At 33.4% G+C, this 7,703-nt stretch overlaps 1 long non-coding RNA gene across 1 annotated transcript; it reads right to left on the reverse strand.

The window, feature by feature from the left end:
• Positions 1-6,540: 6,540 nt before the first annotated feature.
• Positions 6,541-6,953, reverse strand: LOC122590971. Its single transcript, XR_006322655.1, has 3 exons — positions 6,895-6,953; positions 6,732-6,800; positions 6,541-6,629 (listed from the first exon to the last, which is right to left on the reverse strand). It is a non-coding gene; the product is annotated as an uncharacterized LOC122590971 (long non-coding RNA).
• Between the last annotated feature and the right edge of the window lie 750 nt (positions 6,954-7,703).

Raw genomic sequence — 7,703 nt, forward strand, 5'->3', positions numbered from 1 at the left:
TTTTTTTTTGTGTGTGTAGAGGTGAGGAGGGGGTGATGTCATTTTATAAGACGTGGTTAGGGAGAGTGGGTGGGTGGTGGGTGGATATAAAATAAAGTAAAAGATGCGTAGGTTTAGGGTTAGCCCAATTCCATTGCGCCGTTTGTTTTAATAACTCTACCAGTTCTTTTTTCTTACCCTTCTCAATCAAACATTTTTACACGACAAACTCATTTTTTCGAACATTTAGTCTTTACTTCTTCACTATTTAATAAATCAAAAGTTAATTTTTTCTTAGTGACGAATCCAAGATTCCATATTAGGTAGGTCGTTAACTTAGCTTAAAAATGACAAAATGAAATGATACAATAGTGGGTCAGGTTGGGTCATTATTAGAGAGCATAAGACATAACTAATAATAGTATTAAATCTAAAATTTAAATTATTTATCACTCTATTTAGGCATGAGCATGGGTTAAAACCCGAACCAAACCCGGTATGGCCTAAAACCCGAAGTGACAAGAAAATCGGAACCGAAGCCCGACCGGTGGTTCGATTCAATCCCGAATTAAACATGTTTTAGTTGAGTTAAACACATTAATTTTTTGACAGTAACAAAAAGAGTAATCAGATGATAATAGTCAATATTCAAGAGTAAATTAAAGATTTTTAAAGAAAAACATATAAAGTGAAATTTTGAAATATGTAAACTATAAATTAAATCAAGAGTAAATTACACTTTTCGTCTCTAAAGTTGGCATTTTTTCACTTTCCGTCCTTCAATTTTAAAAATTATAATTTTGACCTTAAACTTGGCAAATATTTTCAATAATCATCCTTTGGCCATACGGGGTTAAAAAAAATGGCCGTTAACGAGCGCTTGTGTTAAACACGTGAGGATAAAATTGTCTTTTTCTCTTTACACTCGAGGGACTAAAAGTGCAAAACATAACATGTTTACGGATGAAAATTGCAATTTACTCTAACAATAACTTATATGTGTACATTACAGAAAAATTAAAAAAAATAAATATAAGCCAAACATCACCACTAACCGTCCTTTCTTTTCCCCAAAATCAAAGTCTCTCATTTTTCCCCTAAATCTAACAAAACCACCAATTCCTCTCTCTTGAACTCGCAAAAAACAATCACTTAAACCAAAACATATATAGTTAATTAATCATATCAGTTTCAATTCGAAAAGATAATTCAAGGCAAGTTTGAAAAGAAAATCAAGAAACCCAATCCTTGATATTTTTCGCTCCACAAGTATACAAGGCGGCGGCGGTGACTGCTTTATAGTACGGGTGGTGGTCGGCAGATGGTTGTGAGTCTGGGAGAGATAAGGGTGGTGGTCTGCTGATTTAAGACGGTGGCGGTGGGTTTCTCATCCGACGGTAGTGGTGGGTTTGACTCGATCTTGACTGGCGGTTGTGAGGGAGGCAGTGGTGGTTCGAACTTGACCGGTGGAGTTGGGTTTACTTTTGATGTCCTTCATTTGTATGTGTTCCATTCTTGTATGTATGTATGAATATGTGATGCTACATGGACGATTTATTTCAAAAAAAATATAGAAATGTTTGGAACTTTCTTGATAAGGTTAGGTTTTTTTGTTGGTAAATTATTTTTGTTGACTTATAAGAACTGCCAAAAAAATTTGATGGGTTAAGGTTTTTTGTTGATGGGTTAGGTTTTGTTTGTCAAATTCTGCTGCTTTCTGTTCTTCTCTTTCTATTTGTGTTTCTTCCTCTTTTCTATCTTTGTGTGATTGTGTGTACGAGGGACCAGCAGCAGCAGCATATATGTATATGTAACATCCTGAACTTTTTATTAAGCGGTTGACTTGAGTCGTTAAGTCAACAATACGTGTTTGTTAAGCCTTTAAATGATTTAATGACTATATGTGTTTAATGTGTTATACGTGTAAAGCTTTAGTGCCCTAATGATTGATGTGTTAAATTGTTTAAGATATGTTTTATATGCCTTTTGATGTGCTTGAAGTGTTTAATGGGTTGCAAGTATTCCCCATAAGTGTTTTGAGCTAAATATGAGTCGTTTGGAAGCTTAGGGACTAGTTTTGACTTAGGGTTAAACTCAAAAACAGGTTAAGGGTCTTGTAACCTATCATTAGACTCATAATACAGAGATTATACTCTTCCTTTGAAGCCCTAGCTGTCCCCTTGGTTCCATAGCATTCTATTGTTCGATTTCATCGTTATACGGTTGATTTGAAGAGGTTTTGATCCATAGTTTGCATCCTTCTTGTAATCTACAGGTATTTGAGGTATTATTACATTGATTCCATATCCTTTCAATCCCTTGATTCGTTTCATAACTAATCTAGGTCTTTAGAGGGTTGATTGGAGTCAAAATCGTGAGTTTTAATCGATTCGGTAACCTAAAACGTTTGTTATTGTGATGCAAATCAAGAAAGGATTAATCAATGATTTCATTGCATCATTATGGTCTTAAAATGGTGAATTTTGAGGTGCAAAAGTCGTTCATAAGGTTTGGGGTCGGTTGGGGTGTGTTTGGTTAAGTTTTGGAGGTTAAACAATGAGTTTTGTGCAGAATCAGGACTAGCTGCGGCGCAGCTACTAACCTGCGGCGCAACCAAAAAACAGTGACACTTAGCTGCATCGCAACTACCAAGTTGCGACGCAATAGCAACAAAATTTTCAAATGGCCATAACTTTTGAACCGTAACTCCGTTTTTGACAAATAAGTTATCCACAGAATCGTGAGAGAGTCTACTTTCTAATGGTAATGCTTTTAAAAGATGACGATGATGTCAAGTTTCCAGAAATGTTAATTTAGTGAGTGAATGTCGAGTTTCGTCGAGTTATGTAAGCCCTTAAGTATTAAATGAACCTTCGATGCATCAAGCATTGTCTTGAGTCATGTTTATAGGTATTTGGACTTGAGTCATGACCATAAGTAAGTGAGTACTTGTTAGCTCATTATGTTGTCTAATGAATATAGGTAGTCGGGAATACTTGCAAAGCTCGGTAACTTACGTTATCATTTGTTGTACGCTTCTACGAGGTAAGATACATGACTTTTCTCACATTGGAGGCACAACAAAATGTGGTTTTCTATAATTAATTTCTTAATCGGATTATCTTATGTGTTTGGGGTTTTCCGGGTTATGCGGGAGGTTATGTGGAAATGTATGCATGTTGAAATGATTTATATTGATGTGATGATGTTTAAAGTAGAAGTAAATATGTGCATATGAAGTATGATGCTTATAATTACGTTGTCATGATATGTTCAAGATATGTGTTGTTGATAATGTCATTGATATGCCTTGATGTTGATATGTGATGGCTTATATGAGGGACTTAAGTATGATATGTCTAGTTCACTAGATACACGTGGGAATTGTTATGAGTTGTGCACGTTAGTTGGATTAAATGCAAAAGTAGACGTGAGACTAATTAGGTAAGGATTGTGCTTAATGTTAAAGTAAAATGTGAGATGTGGGAAACCGTTCTAGCATTAGTGTTAGTGCGTAAAAAGTAAGAAAGATATAAATACGTGGGAAATGTTATAGCTAAATATGTGAGATTGACGTGGGAAGTGTTAAGCTTAACCCGTGCTAGTTTATGCCAAGCTAGTGCGTACGTGCTCGTTTGAGTGGCTCCTTGCGGCATAGTTACGTGGGACTAGTACTTCCGGGTGGAGTGACTAACCACCAATGTTAAAAGCATAACGGGATATTATGGAAATGACATTGCCTTTCCAAAAAGTTAAGACGTGGGAAATCGTGCTAGTTGTAAAGCTAGTGCGTAATATGTAAGATGTAAGAATAAGTTGATTTAGATAATTACAATAATATGTGAGAAAGATGTACATGTAATTTAAGACGTGGGATTACAATATGATGTGAGATTAAGTAAAATATGTGAGACGTATGATTTAACGATGGATAGGCACAATTAGGAATAAATACTCTACATGTGCTATACGTATATATGTGATATGTTTATGTGAGATATGTAAGACCTGACATGTTGATTAAGTTGTATATATATGTTGATATGATATGATGTGTTGGGATGTGGGAATAAGTAAAGATGGGATTATCTATGATTTTGTGGATGATACATAATGTGATTATGTTTTGAAAAGTAAAATATGACGAAGTTTTATGAAAGTAAAATGAAGAACGTTTTATAAATGTGTGTATCTTACTTAGCTAATATTAGCTAACACTTGCTTTTATGAAAATGTTGTGTCCTTCAGGATAAGCAGGTTTGAGCTATGAAAGGATTAGCTCGGTGAAATGGGTAGATGCAATAAAGAAGACTAGCATAGTTTGTTGAATGCTTAGACTTCCCCTTTTAGCCTTATGTCTTGGCTACTTTCATTTACGATTCATGAACTTGTAATCATGATGACATTTATGTTGATGCCATAACTTGGATTTCATTTATATTGTTTTGATGATGCATGTTAGTAACACCATTTTATAAAGGTACCCTCCGGTTACGGATGGAGCAGTTCTAAAGTGATCCTTTTCCGCTACTTTTTAAACGCCGTTTTGAAAAGTTTTTGAAATCCAGGTTTTTAAAATGACAGGTGTTACAATATACATACATATTATATGAATAAATTCGTTGGTAGTTAAATTCGTTGTGCTGTATTCCTTTCTCATTTTTGTTCTTTAGTCATGTTGGATGGTAAAAGTTTATGTGATGGTGGGTTGAAAATCAACCAGATCTGGGTTTTTATGTTAAGATGGAGAATAATGATGTTTAAAGACGAAAATACCCTCACATGTTTGTCACATGTGGCGTTTAACAGTAAAAAACTCACGGTGTTAGGCCAAAGGACGATTATTAAAAAAATTGGCCAAGTTTAAAGTTAAAATTGTAATTTTTAAAGTTTAGGGATGAAAAGTGAAAAACGTGGCAACTTCAAAGACGAAAAGTGTAATTTACTCTTAAATCAATAGATTATTATAACAAGTTACTAAATATGAATTTTGTTGATCGTTTGGATGTATAATAATAAAACACTTAATAATCTCAAAAGCATAATTAATTGATAGTTTATGATAGAAAACATAACGTTAAAAACTATTGGTCAATTTTAGGTGCATTTTATACATAACATCATGAGCTATTTTTAAAATGATGTAAGAATTGTAAATTTCAAAGTCCAAGAGTTAAAACTGAAGCATTGCAATAAGTATAAGGTTGCATTACAATATACTAATAGATACATTAGAACTTGAGTCATCTTCTTCATCACTACCCTCTAAATCTGTAATGACTTCCATTAAAACCCAAACCCAAACGTTCTTGTACTAAATCAATCAGTAAGGTAGGTCTTTACCAAATCTCAACATAGGTCCTCTACAAATTATCACACCATCTCTAAACATTTTTTGAAACTTGAGTAGGTCCTAGGACCTAACTAATACAACACTAAATCCGCCCTTGTGTGTGGTCCAAATATTAGGTGAATGGTTAAGGTAAAGAAGAAGGTGAACGGGGTGAGAAGATGATGTTGATGTAACAACAAAAAGTGTAGGTGAAAAAGGTGAATGGTTACGAAAAATCTAAGACTGATATGACATAATCCTAAGGTTATCTACGTAGACATAGACTAGCATTGTACCCGCGCGATGCGGCGGCGGTTTGGTGGTGACGGCGATTGGCGATGGTGACGGCGGCCGTGGTGGTGTTGTTCATGGTGGGTGTAACTGTGTAAATAATTTGTGTAAATGTAATTGATGTAAAGTGATATTAGATATAATTTAGAAGATAATGAATTAATAGTGTGAATTAATTTATTAAGGGTAAAATGGTAATTTTTCTATCTAACACTTGTATGAGAGAGAAAATGATAATTATTACTGTATAAGATAGTATAGATGATGTGAATTTGTATCTAGACCACTAAGACATAATGATGTGAATTTGTATGTATTCATGTATTGTATCTATTGAATATTGTACAAGAATATTTATATCCGTTAGGTACTTCTTAAATAAAGTAATGATATATCATCCGAAAGTTTTTATCACTGGACAAATGTAACCACATCGTTGTAAGTACTACAAAGATATTCATTTCTATAAAATGCATGTATTGGTTAGTTTTTGGATACTCATTTATGTTATTGGTCAATTCATCACACATACAAGTTTAACATATTCTCTTTGAGAGTTGAGTCCCTTTTTTGGTGTCAAAATAAACTTTGTCACCATATGTATGCTTTATTAAAGAACTAGCTAATCAACCCGGGTGATACCCGGGTATGAGTAGCAAAATACATATAAAATTTTATATATTGAAATACTTGTAAGTGCGTTTATCCAATTAACCATAATATTTAATTAAATCACCTATAATGATTCCATACGTAGTTTTTTGGGCGACTCGAAGTTCCATGAAATCAATAAAATAAAATTGTAGCGAAACAATATATTACTAAAATATGTAAAAGGTAAAACATTTAAGGAAAACATGAAACATCAAATGGGTTCTTCAAGTAGGAGGCGTGTTTATGAGAATTAGTTTTGTAGCTTTGGAACTTTCATTTTATGAACATCATCTACATCTTCATGTTCAACAACTTTCTTAGAACCTGAACTTGAGGCAGTACCGGCTGTTTCACTGGTCCCGAACACAACATCCTATTTATGTTTAAAATTAGAAATAATTTTATATATGTATAACAGTTTTCGTGTTTAAGTTTAAGGTTCAATAATAAAAGTTTGGTATGTAATAAGTTTTACCTCTCTGTTAAGCCCAATACTTGATGGCAGTTCATTCAACACTTGGAGATCAACATCAGATGAGCCATCCTATTTTAAATTAGTTTAAATAATGTGTGTTAAGATAATTGAAATAAAAGAAAGTTAATTTCAAGTGTTACGTGGTACTATATTTGATAAATACCTTATCACCTGATGCCCTATGGAGTATAGCCTCAATAACACTAACATTATCTGAGAACTTGTAAACTGAACATTATCTGAGAACTTGTAAACTGTGTACAAATCAGACTTGTGCTCGATATTGTATTTTGATACGTTGATTCTCCAAGCAAATCTCTTTCCGAGGAAAACGTTAAATTCAGCTGGGAACATCTTTGAGTGTTCGCCCTATACATAAAATATAAATGGAGCTCGGTCCTTGTAAGGTGTTGCAAACTCATCAAATAATAATATCATATGCACCTGGCAAAATTTTAGCGTTAAATTCAGCTGGGAAAACGTTAAATTGTTTTTGTTTTTTTTATTTATTTTGACGTTAAAACAAAATTTAAACAAAAATTAAGCTAATGAAAGGGCAATGTTGCCACTTGGCAAAATTTTAGAAGGCATTAGGCTAAGGAACCTTGTTTTATTAAGGAAAGAGAAGATTGCATTGACACTATAAAGGACTCGCTTGTGCTAGATTTGTTCATGGGCTATTTTTCGGCATACTACGTTAATGATCATGCACTTGCAATTGTTTTAATTAACGTAGTAAATGACTAAATGCACATGCCATGCTTTTTAAATTACTATATAGGGCAATGTCCATGTTTTACTAATGATGAGTTGATAAAGTTGCTTAAAGATAATTTATAGACTTTAAGGTTCGATGCAAATTTATATAAGATAAGACATGTGTTTTCCATGAATTCTCCTACAATTACTCATTGCACTTATAAAATAGTTTTAATATAACCCCCTTATATCATTCAACATAAATGAAGCAAA

This window comes from Erigeron canadensis, chromosome 3 (genome assembly GCF_010389155.1).
Source record: "Erigeron canadensis isolate Cc75 chromosome 3, C_canadensis_v1, whole genome shotgun sequence".
NCBI classification, from domain to species: domain Eukaryota; kingdom Viridiplantae; phylum Streptophyta; class Magnoliopsida; order Asterales; family Asteraceae; genus Erigeron; species Erigeron canadensis.